Source organism: Mesoplodon densirostris, chromosome 14 (genome assembly GCF_025265405.1).
Source record: "Mesoplodon densirostris isolate mMesDen1 chromosome 14, mMesDen1 primary haplotype, whole genome shotgun sequence".
Classification (NCBI taxonomy): domain Eukaryota; kingdom Metazoa; phylum Chordata; class Mammalia; order Artiodactyla; family Ziphiidae; genus Mesoplodon; species Mesoplodon densirostris.
In genome coordinates this window covers 39,068,673-39,080,950 of record NC_082674.1, presented here as the reverse complement: position 1 = coordinate 39,080,950, position 12,278 = coordinate 39,068,673, and positions in this window count along the sequence as shown.

Here is a 12,278-nt window from a genome sequence, read left to right as displayed (position 1 = left end):
TACATGTCATTGTACATTTGTCCAAACACGTAGAATGTACAACACCAAGAATGAACTCTAAAGCTATGGACTTTGGGTGATAATGATGTATCAGTGTACATCCATCAACTGTGACAAATGCACCACTGTGGTGGAGGGTGCTGATGATGGGGGAGGCTATGCATGTGTTGGGGTAGGGAGTATATGAGATATATCCTCCTAGTTGAGACATAGCCTCTCAATTTTGCTGTGAAACTAAAACTGCTCTAAAAAATAGTCTTAAAAAAAAAAGTGATTCTGGTTCTTATAGCTGCAGTCAAAAAGTAACACAAGGAGGACTCCTCCAGTGTTAAAATCACCCACCCAAAGTTCCACTGTTTGTCAGAAGATCTGCAGGTTGGGGGTAGCCATGAAGAGAAAGAAGGATGAAGCACCGGGCTGCCCAGTTCATATGTGATCACTCATTCATTCATTCATTCATTCATCAAATCCTAACGGAGCACCTATTTTGTGTCATACACCTTGCCAGGTGCTGAGGATACAGCAATGAATAAAACTGACAAAAATCCCTGCCCTCATTGGAACTTCCTTCCTTCCTTCCTTCCTTCTGTCCTTCCTCTCTCTCTTTCTTCCATTCCCTCCTTCCTTTCTTCCTCCCTTCCTTCTTTCTTTCTTTCTTTTATTTATTTTTTTGGCTGCATTGGGTCTTCGTTGATGCGCGTGGGCTTTCTCTAGTTGCAGCGAGCAGGGGCTACTCTTCATTGTGGTGCGCATGCTTCTCATTGCGGTGGCTTCTCTTGTTGCAGAGCATGGGCTCTAGGTGCACGGGCTTGGCACTGCATAGGCTTCTCTTGTTGCGCTGCTTGGGCTCTAGGTGCGCGGGCTTCAGTAGTTGTGGCGCACAGGCTTAGTTGCTCTGCAGCATGTGGGATCTTCCTGGACCAGGGATTGAACCCAAGTCCCCTGCATTGGCAGGCGGACTCTCAACCACTGCGCCACCAGGGAAGCCCCCGGTGCTTACTTTCTAGTGGGGGAGATGGCATGGGCAGAGGCCCTGAAGTGGGAGCGTGCCTTGGGTGTTGGAGCAACAGTGAAGATGTCTATGTGGCTGGGGCAGAGGCGTCAGACAGGGGGAGGAGAAGGGGAGGTGGGAGAGGGATGGGGCCAGACCATGTGTGCTGTGAAGGTCATAGTTAGTGCTTTGGATTTACTCTGAGTGGTGGTATGGGAGCCACTGGGAGGACATGAGCAGAGGATTGACATGGTCCAACCTACACTATCACAGCATCCCCCTGGCTGCTGTGTGGAGAATAGACTTCAGGGGCACAAGTGGAAGCAGTGCCTCCAGTGAGGAGGCTGCTGCAATAGTCTAGGCCAAAGACCTTGATGGCTGGACCAGAGTGGTGGCATCGGGTTGGTGAAAAGCGTTGCTCCAGTTATGGACGTGCTTTAAAATTTTTAAAAAATATTTATTTATTCATTTGGCTGTGCCAGGTCTTAGTTGCGGCACACGGGATCTTTGTTGCCACGTGTGGGATCTTCGTTGCGGTATGCAGGATCTAGTTCCCCGACCAGGGATTGAACCCAGGCCCCCTGCATTGGGAACACAGAGTCTTAACCATTGGACCACCAGGGAAGGCCCCAGATGTGCTTTGAAGTTAGTGCTGGTAGGGTTTGCTGACAGATGGACTGTGTGGCATTACCTGGGCCTAACTTGGTCTAAACTGCGTTTTCATTTAATGACAAATATTGGATCTGCGGGGTCTTCAGCAAACATCAAATCCCACTTACGTGAAGTTACAAATGAGGATTTTTCTGGAAGAATATGCAGACGAGAAGGAAAAGCTTTAGAAATGGGTTCTGAAGGGATGAGTCTGGGATCTTAGTACCGGGAGTTTTCCTTCAGGTAAGGCCCCATTCACGGGACGAATAGCTCTAGCAGTCTCAATTCAGGATTCAAATTTCAGCGAGAGAGCTAGTAAGGCTACCCTGGGCCACATGATTATCACTGGATGGAGCCACCAGATGTATGGATGGGTGGGGAGTGGGTAGGAAAAGGTACTTCACACGAGTCAAATTAGGGGCTGAGATCAAAAGAAGGGGAAAATAGGTACTGGGCAAAAAAACCACCGTTACTTACACTCAATTCCAGCATAGAGTTTAAGAGGTGAATGAAATAGAGGCTCTGGTTTTGACTGACCAGGAAGTGGGCAGGGAAGGAAATCAGCTGGCTCCCTCTGAGTTGAGTTGAGGATAGAGTGCTGGCCTGGTCTGCACTCTGCTGCTCACTGGCTGTGCTACTTCAGGCCACGGCTTAACCTCTCTGGCTCCAGGCTCCTATGGACTAGAGCAAATGCTGTAAACCTCGTCTTCATCCAAGACCACCTTGATGATTTTTCTCATCCCCCCTCCCAAACCGCCCCCCACCGCACATTAATTCATGGCCTTATCTTATAGAAATATACAGCATGCATTAGGCTTCTTGAAATTTCCAGACTAGCTGAGGAGGGGGAGTGTGGACATTGTATTAAAGGGGGCTTGAAGCAGGGAGTGAATGAAACAGGCAAAGTAAATTTCATGATTTACTGAAATTTTACAGCAGCATTTCATAGGCAGGATTAAGAGTATTTTAATAGTCTCTCCTACTGTTCATTTTCCACCTCTATTGAGACTAAAAAAACTGTGTCCTCAGAAAGGTTTGATCCAGCCAGTGCTTTCTAGGCTTCAAGATTCCATTTGCTACATTGTCACCTTGAATTCCCCACTGGGGGTGCCACGCCAGCTGTAAACCTTAACACAGCAAATTGCACTGGATTTCTCCCCCATCCGCACTGAGCACTCGGTTTGGAACATACCCCCTCCTCCCCAGCACTTATGCCCACTTACATTTCATATCATCCTATTTAGCACTTGATTACATATTGCCTCGAATTGTTCTCCAGCCCACTCCCATCAGAGCCTCCTACCTTCCAGCCCACCCACTCCTACCTCCCAGGATGCTGGGTTTTCAACTTCCTCAAAACCTACAGTCTCTTTCCCTTGCCATGTTCTGTCCTTGCCTCAGAACCCTACCCTCCTCTTCTTCATTTCCGTCCCTATTTAGCCTAAGCTTCAGGAGCCACGTCATCACCCTCCCCGGCCTAAACCCTCCCTGCCCTCTGCAGGTCCTGCTGCTGCTGCTGCTGCTGTCTGGCTGTACCCCAGCCTGCTCAGGTCAGCTCTTCCTTCTCTGACATCTGGGCTCCTGAGCTCTGCTGGAGAAATCAGAGCCCACGCAGATTGACGCTACTACAGAGCCGTCATCTGCCAGGCTCCGTGGCGCTGAGCAGCCTGGAAACCCTTTCAGAGTCCCTGTCAGCAAACTCATCCTTCCCCACAGTGATTCTTCTAAGCATTACCCCCTCCTTGAGTTTTGCTGAGAAAATAGAAGCCATCAGGTAGGAATTCCCTCACCCTGATGTATCCCCCCTTCTGCCCTCTTTCATCCTTCCTGCCTCTCCTCATCTGAGAGGCTGTGGGACTCCCTTACCTGGCCAAAGTTAACCCCTCCTGAGAGCTCCACAGCTGTGGCCCCTCCTTGGCATCATCGGTTCTCTCTCTTCTCTACCTTCTTTCTCTCTGACTCATCTTGTCTTTCTCCTGAGCACATAAATACGTTCCCTCTCCATCACACTGAGACTTCCTTCCCAGCCAAACTTCAAGGTATACCTGGTGAGACCATAGCCTGCCATGACCGAAAGTGTGCAAAGGACACGTTGTCAGGTCCATGGTCACCTTCAGCCTGTCTACTTGACTTTGCTGAAGTCATGACACGGTTGACCCCTTTCTCTTCTGGCTTCTCTCCCTTCTCTCCACGGTCACCCTCTGTGAACACTTGGTTCTCCTGCTTCCCACCCCCTCACATTCCAACCTTCTTACACTCTGCTGCTCCCGCTGGTGCTCTCGTGCTCCTGGCTCACCCCCTCTTCCGCTGGCCACCTTCCGCCTCGTCGTGGGCCTCAGTGCATTGCTTTCCTCTGTCCGGGATGCCCTTCTCCCTCCTCGCCACCTCACCAGGACACGTCCTATTCATCTCTTAGGGATCAGCTCAGGTGCTGCCTCATCCCTAAGTCATGATCATGCCTCATCTGAATTCCCCAAACACCGTGAGCATGTCTTAGTCTTAGCACTTAGCACATTATATTGAAATTATCTATCTATCTGTGTCTGCTCCACGAATCTGTCAGCCCCTTGATGCTGGGGACTGAGCCTCTTAGCTCCCATATGCCTGGCACAGCTTGATACACATAATACATGCTCAATTCATTCATGTTTGCTGAATGAGTGAATGTATTAGTTATTATTCTCAACTAGGCTACTCCAGGGTAGTAGATGTGATCAGTCTTCTCAGAGCATTTTTAGGTGATTTTATATATCTAATATACTTTAAAAAAAAAAGATTTGTTTATTTATTTATTTTTGGCTGTGTCGGGTCTTAGTTGTGGCACTCGGGATCTTCACTGAGGCACGCGGGATCTTTCGTTGCGGCACGTGGGCTTCTCTCTGGTTGTGGCGGGAGGGTTTTCTCTTCTCTAGTTGTGGCACGCAGGCTCCACGGTGTGGGGGCTGTCTGTAGTTTGTGGCACGCGGGCTCTCTAGTTGAGGCGCACGAGCTCAGTAATAGTGGCACTCGGGCTTAGTTGCCCTGTGGCATGTGGGATCTTAGTTCCCTGACCAGGGATCAAACCCGAGTCCCCTGCATTGTATTGCGGATTCTTTATCACTGGACCACCAGGGAAGTCCCTATATATCTAATGTACTTTAATTGCAGTAAAATACATATAATATGAAAGTTTAAAGTGTACAACTCAGTGACATTTAGTACCTTCACAATGTTGTGCAATCATACCCACTTTCTAGTTTCAGAACATTTTTATCACCCCAAAAAGGAGACCCTATACCCGTTAAGCAGTCATTCTTCTTTCCTATCTCCCCCAGCTCCTGGCAATCAGGAATCTGCTTTGTCTCTGTGGATTTGCCTGGTCTGGATATTTCATATAAATGGAATCATATGATATGTGGTCTTTTATATCTGTTTTTTTTTCACTTAGCATAATATCTTTCAGGTTCATCCCTGGTGTAACATATATTACTTCATTTCTTTTTTTTATGGGCAAATAGTATCCCATTGTATGGCCAAATAGCTATACCACATTGTTTAGCCACTCATCAGCTAATGGACACTTGGGTTGTTTCTACGTTTTGGCTGCTGTGAATTGTGCTGCTACAAAGATCTGTGAATGAGTTTTTGTTTCAACACCTGTTTTCAGTTCTTTGGGAGGTATACCCAGGAGTTGAATTGTTGAGTCATTTGGTAATTCTATGTTTAATCTATTCAGGAACCACCAAACTGTTTTCCATAGCAACTGCACCATTTTACATGTATATTCATATACCATTTACATTACATGAGGGTTCCAATTTCTCCACATTCTTGCTAACATTTTATATTTTTCTTTTTTTTTTTTTAGCATAGCCATGCTAGTGGGCATGTATCGTAGATATATTTCAAAGTACATGCTCAGCTTAAACGATTCCCATCTATAAATGCTTTATTGTCATATGTAGAGAGTGGCTCCCAACAGCTGTTTATGCCTGATGGGACCCTGACTCCTGGTCATAGTTGATTGGATCAGGGATTCCTGAGCCAATTTGGGCCAAAAGAGTTCCTTCCATGGGGGCTTTGTTTGAGAGAGAGGGATGAGAGGAGAGAGCCTGGGTTCATATGGCTGAAATATGAACTTTAGGAGCTGTGGCAGTTTGTCTTTGATCCCACATGTAGACAGAACAACAGGGGGAACTCCCCAGAAAAAAAAAATGGACACAAATACTCAGAGAGGAACAGAAATGAAAGCTGGGGAGAGCACATATCCCCCGAGTTTCTGACAGCCTACAAGTTCCCAGTTCTGGATTTTCCTTGGGCCTGACACATTCTTGCCTTTAGGGCCAATAAATCACCTTTCCATCCTACTGTGGTTAAGCCAACTCTGGTGAATTTCTATTTCTTACAAGTAATAGAATCCAGGGCAGCAACAACTCATTGGCACTCTCACAACCTACTTGACTGAAGAGGGGCCTTCAAACTGTAGGCCAAAAGAAAATATCTGTAAGGTTATTTCCATCTTTTTTGTCATTTCTTGTGCTCTCACTGACATTACCTTTGCCCACCAACCCAATGTAAATTTGGAGGCAATCCAGTGTATTAACCTCACATAATATTCATGATGCATCCTCAAGGGCAGGGTGTCCAGTGCTTTGCTACCACCTTGATGTGTCTTTTGGCATCTGTTCTAGATTTTTTTCCCCTAATAGCAGAACTGTTTTGTTCAGCTCTCCAAATGTCATGTTTTCTTGATTTGGTGGTCACTGTAACTTTCCCCACTCTTATAGAGCTTTTCAAGGGCAGCAAGGTAGCACAGCATGGAGGATAGGACACTCAGCAGGGAGTTTTGCAAAACCAAATTCCAGTCCTATCCTGCCCTCGCTTTGCTCTGTAATGCTGAGTAAATCATGAAATGCTCTTGATCTGTTTTCCCATCTGTGGAAGTGGGAGAGAAAAATAATACTTTCTCTGCCTACTGCACAGAAATGCAAGCTAAAATTAGGTCATGGATGTGAACATGCTATGAGGCAAAGATATATAAACTGCTGTATCTAAAATGGTAATGAACTCCCTTGATTTCTATCCCACTCAGACACCAAGTTTGAGGTCCTCGTTTAATAATTACTTGGATTTAACTCTAGTTGTTTTTTCTTTTCTTTTTAATAAATTTATTTTATTTTGTTTATTTATTTTACGCTGCATTGGGTCTTCATTGCTGCCCATGGGCTTTTCTCTAGTTGCGGAGAGCGAGGGCTACTCTTCGTTGTGGTGCGTGGGTTTCTCATTGCGGTGGCTTCTCTTGTTGTGAAGCACAGGCTTTAGGTGCGCAGGCTTCAGTAGTTGTAGCACACGGGCTTAGTTGCTCCGTGGCATGTGGGATCTTCCTGGACCAGAGCTCGAACCCGTGTCTCCTGCATTGGCAGGTGGATTCTTAACCACTGCACCACCAGGGAAGCCCCTTTTCTTTTCTTTTAAGATACATAATGACTATATTAAAAACCTAGAGAGCCCCTGAGAGGTAGGGGCACTCTGCAGACTCCCCTTCGGCCTGGGGTGTCTCTGAAGACATGCTGGGATGGGACTGATGCCTTTGAAAATTCACCATAGTTCCAACTCTGTAGGGAGACATGAAAACTAAATGTAATGTGAAATCCTGGATGAAAATGCAGGAAAAGGGGTCGGGCTGGGCTCTTCTGGGCATGGTGAGCAGCAGGGCCCCCATGGGTGCATGACAGGGATGGCAAGCCTGGGGCTCTCTGCCTTGTAGTTTTTTGGTTGTAGGTTAGACAGGTGGTGTCAGTAAGTGGAGACTGAGGAAAGTCATTTTTATGATTGGAAAGCGTTATGCCTTTTCTTCTGCTAGGCCTTTAGTGTTGGTTTTTCATTAATTCTTCATCAGGAGTTAGGCTGCCTTGGAGGATTGTTATTGCTTTTGTTACCCTCAGCGTACCACAGACCTCAAATCATGGAGAGAAGACATCTCTCCATGTCTTATGTTTAGGGTAGAGGCTGGTTTTCCAGAGGGTTTTAATTCGTGTGTTTTTGAATTTCAATTTTAGCTCTTGGCCTCATGCTGTGCTTTAGTTTAAGAGTCTTTCTTCCAACTCTGCTAGCAGCATCCCGTTGCTGCTTGTTATTGATGCTCCGTGGCCTAGTGGTTGGGGGGCAGGGGAGAGTGTTTCCTGAGGACCTGGTTAATCTTCAGTCCTGGGAAGGCCCTGTGTTGCTGGTATCATGGTGTGGCCTGTTCAGTGCTCCAGCCTTGCCTGTCGTAGTTCCTTCTGTACATGTTTCTGCCTCTTCCCTGGGAATAGAAGCGTGTGTGTGTTTGTGTGTGTGTGTGTGTGTTTCACCTCCCCTTCCTCAGGACCTTAAGGGTGATAGTCTCTATTACCCTACCCTCTCAGATTAAGACTTTGTTTCCATCTAGGAGATGGGGAGAGAGGCCCAGGAGTGCTCTGTGTCCCAACCACAGCAGCTGCATTGCCTTTCCCCACACCAGCTCCATGAGGGAAGCTTCCTCAGAATCCACTGCCATTTTCCCTGTGAGCAATGGTGGAATACTAGGTAAAAAAAGCCTGCAAGATGACATGAACCTCCCACCTTACATACTGTCCCGAGGGGTTGAACACTTCCCAGATTTCCACATTTAACACCCACCGATTCATCACCTACTCTCAATATATCCAGCATTGACAAGAAGGGAAATGTTGTGGTCCTCACGACTGGCCGAGTGCATGAGGTGAGACTAGCACTCTGAAAAACTGCACTGTCAGGACTTCCCTGGTGGTGCAGTGGATAAGACTCCACACCCCCAATGCAGGGGGCCGGGGTTCGATCCCTGGTCAGGGAAATAGATCCCACACGCATGCCGCAACTAAGAGTTCACATGCTACAACTAAGGAGCTGGGGAGCTTCAACTAAGGGGCCGCCTGCCACAACTAAGGAGCCCGTGAGCCGCAACTAAGTAGCCTGTCTGCCACAACTAAGACCCAGCGCAACCAACTAAATAAAAAAAAAAAAAAACCCAAACAAACAAAAAAACCCCAAAAACAACAAAAAAGAAACTGTACTGTCTGCTTCCCAACTTGGCTTAAGATTGTTAGCCACTTCTTCTGTGTGTTAGGCATAGATTTTTTTACTTTATATTGAAGAAGAGTGATACATTGAGGAATGATAGTATATGTAAAAAGGAGCAAAGAGGGCTTCCCTGGTGGCGCAGTGGTTGAGAGTCCGTCTGCCAATGCAGGGGACACGGGTTCGTGCCCCGGTCCGGGAAGATCCCATGTGCCGCATAGTGGCTGGGCCCGTGAGCCATGGCCGCTGAGCCTGTGCTCCGCAACGGGAGAGGCCACAACAGTGAGAGGCCCGTGTACCACAAAAAACAACAACAACAAAATGGAGCAAAGATAAGATGAATCCACACTAAAAAAGACATCTTTATCTTAATTTGTTTGACCAGGTAACAGTTTCTGCCTCTAGGTATAATTTTTTGCTGAAATTCAATGCCTCATGGATCATGTGTTATGGGGAAGACAGCGAAATTAAGGATGTAATCTCCATGCCTTTCTTCGACTTGATTTGCTGCCATGCCCTCTACACATAGTAGAAAACATGTTTTTTAGAAGTGCCAAGATTATGTGGTTTTTACAGCTTGAACCTCAGAAAGAGAGAGAATTTATCAATTTGAAAATCTTGCCCTGCTTCTTCTGCAGGGATCGTTATACTTAGGTTGATTCTGTGACATCTTATCAGCATTTGTGGTTTGGGGATGGAGAGAATGTCTGTAATACATGGAATGTTCCTTACCCAAGATCACATCCATCAGTCTAGCTCCAGAGTTTGTGCTCTTAACCACGTGATGCCACTGACAAGATTAAAATGGAGCAAGCAGGTTCATTTCCCCTTTCTAAGAGCTGGATGATGTTGAACTGGGAGAGATTACATCTAGATAAGATAGTGACTGTGTGGGATCCACACAGCTCCCTTTCCTGGTCCACAGTGACCAGGGAAATTCCCGCTCATCTTTAGAGGTGAAACACTCCAGGCATTTTCCTGCTGCAGTGACACCAGCTTCAGGAGAGTGGGTCTCCTCTCCTCTGCCAGCTGCGTAGGAGCCACTCAGCCAGTTCGGAGGCTTTTTTATTCAGAGGAAGTTGTTCTACGTGTAACTGTACATTCGGTGTGTTTGTGGGAGGAGGTGAGTTCAGGATTCTCTTACGCTGCCATCTGGGCCCCTTTTCTTCTTTTTTGAATGTGGCTCTCTCTCTTCATCCATTTCTCTTGGACACTGACACACACTTTTAAAATTACAAATAAAGGAAATGAGAGACATGCATCCTGTTCTGTTTTAAGGCAGGCTAAATTCTTGCTATTTCTTAACGACTGTATTTAATTTTCCTTTAACCTAACACGCCATTTCCTAACAAATTTCCACAGTGTACGTATATGGTCCATTAGACAGTGGTTCCCAAACTTGTCTGCACCTTAGGCTCAAGGGGAGCTTCAAAAAATACTAATGCCAAAAAAACCCCCCCAAAAACAAAAACTAATGCCTGTGTCCCATCCCTAGAGATTATGATGTCACTGAGCTGCAGTGTGTTCTGGGCTTTGGAAATTTATAAAGATCTCTAAATGATTCCAGTGTGTAGCCAGGTTTGGGAATCACTGTCTTTAAGGTTCGTCTTCTTTTTTTTAAAAAAAATCTAATCATCTTGGGGTTAATTCCCAACTAGGCTCTCATTAGAAGCATTTCCCTTATAAATTAGTGTAGGAAACAACAGGAGTTTAATCCTAAATCCATGGCTTCACTCTACTGTGATTGCCTTGGTCTTCATCAGGTTAATTGAAACCCCTTCTGATAAGTTCAGGGAAAGCATTAATGGAGGCTTCACTTATCTGCACACACATTTCCTGTTCTGCTATGTCTTCCCTGCAATAATTTAGTTATGATTTGCATGATACCTTTTTTTTTTTTTTTCCCCAATTCAAATGGCCTCTCACTATATCTGAGTGGCTGGCTGGGTCAGTCTACCTACTGTCTTCACTTCTGAGTGGACACAATTTCCCTCTCCACTTATGTTATCTCCATCTTCTGGATCTAGCCAGCCAGCTCGGCAAGCTTGTTCCAAGGGTTGCTTGAGCTACACCTCAGACTGAGACATTTCACAATTTGGAGCCAGACTTGGTAAAGCAATTCCACACTTCTGTGTTTGTCTATTCCTCCCTGACTGGGAGCAGACTGAATGTACTGTTGATTCTGTAATATAAGCAAATCCCATTAGGGACCCTCTGGTGGTTATAGCCAATACTATATTGGCTTTTATTAGGAGCTAGGGCAGATACAAACCTGAACACAAATTCTTTGGGACTTTTTGGGCCAGCCCCTGACCCAAGGGAATATGTGAACATCATCTCAGACATGAATCTGTATTCTAAAGTAAAAACTAAGACTGCTGTTTCGTCAGGGCATCATCTCCATTTAGCATGAGTTACTGTGTTTCATCGGCCTTGGCCCTCCAGGTTTATAACACCATCTGATTTCCAGGGAGTGTGGATGACAGAAGAATAGATGCTTTCAGTCAAACAAGCGTTACTGAGTTCTGGACTATTTTAGGCCATATGGTGCCACAGTCCATGAAAGTCCTTATTCTCTCCCTTCTTCTCTGGTTCACTACCTCTCTAATTGGCTAGAACCAGAGCATCAACCTCAACCAAGGGTGAGAGTTGAAACTCACCCATGTCATCAATGGAGGGCCCAAATCATTCTTTCTCCTTTAAGAACTTCTTAATTTTCTTAGTTGCTTAAACTCTTTATTCTCTGTCTCTTTGAAGAAAGCTCTTTTTACATTAAACCATAATCTTAGGTATTTTAAAGAAATTTACCATTACTTTCAATGATTGAAATATAAAGGCATTTTCTCCCACTTTATCTTTGCTTCAGGGACCCAAGAGAAGTCCAGGAAGGTATGTGATGCCCAAAGCCACAGTTGCTTGTCTAGATTAGGGCAAACAAGGGACATTGTACTTATGTATTATTAATGCAGTAACACTATTAATAATAACCGAATCTATTGAGCATTTACTATGTGCCAGACACTTTCCTAGGCTCTTTCCACAATTTATTTCAATTACTTCTCGTCCTACCCTATGAAGTAGGTATTATTTATTATCTCCATTTTACATATGAGGATGTAGAAACTTAGGGAATTTAAAACTTACACAGCTAGTAAATGGTGGAATCAGAACTTGAACTTATCCTGACCCCTGCAGAGTCCATGTTCTTAATCTCTGGAGTCTTCTGACATGATCTCCTTCCGTGGAAATGTTGTCCTTAAATCTCAGTAACACAGCTTGCTCTGATTGTAAAAACTAAGGCCAACATAGCACAGGGAGGTCAGCTCGGTGCTTTGTGACCACCTAGAGGGGTGGGATAGGGAGGGTGGGAGGGAGACGCAGGAGGGAGGAGATATGGGGATGTATGTATACATGTAGCTGATTCACTTTGTTATACAGCAGAAACTAACACACCATTGTAAAGCAATTATACTCCAATAAAGATGTTAAAAATATAAAAATAAAAACTAAGGCCAGCATGATTGTTGCAGTTCTAAATGTGAGGGATCGATATTTTAATGCACATATTAGTCACTGGAAG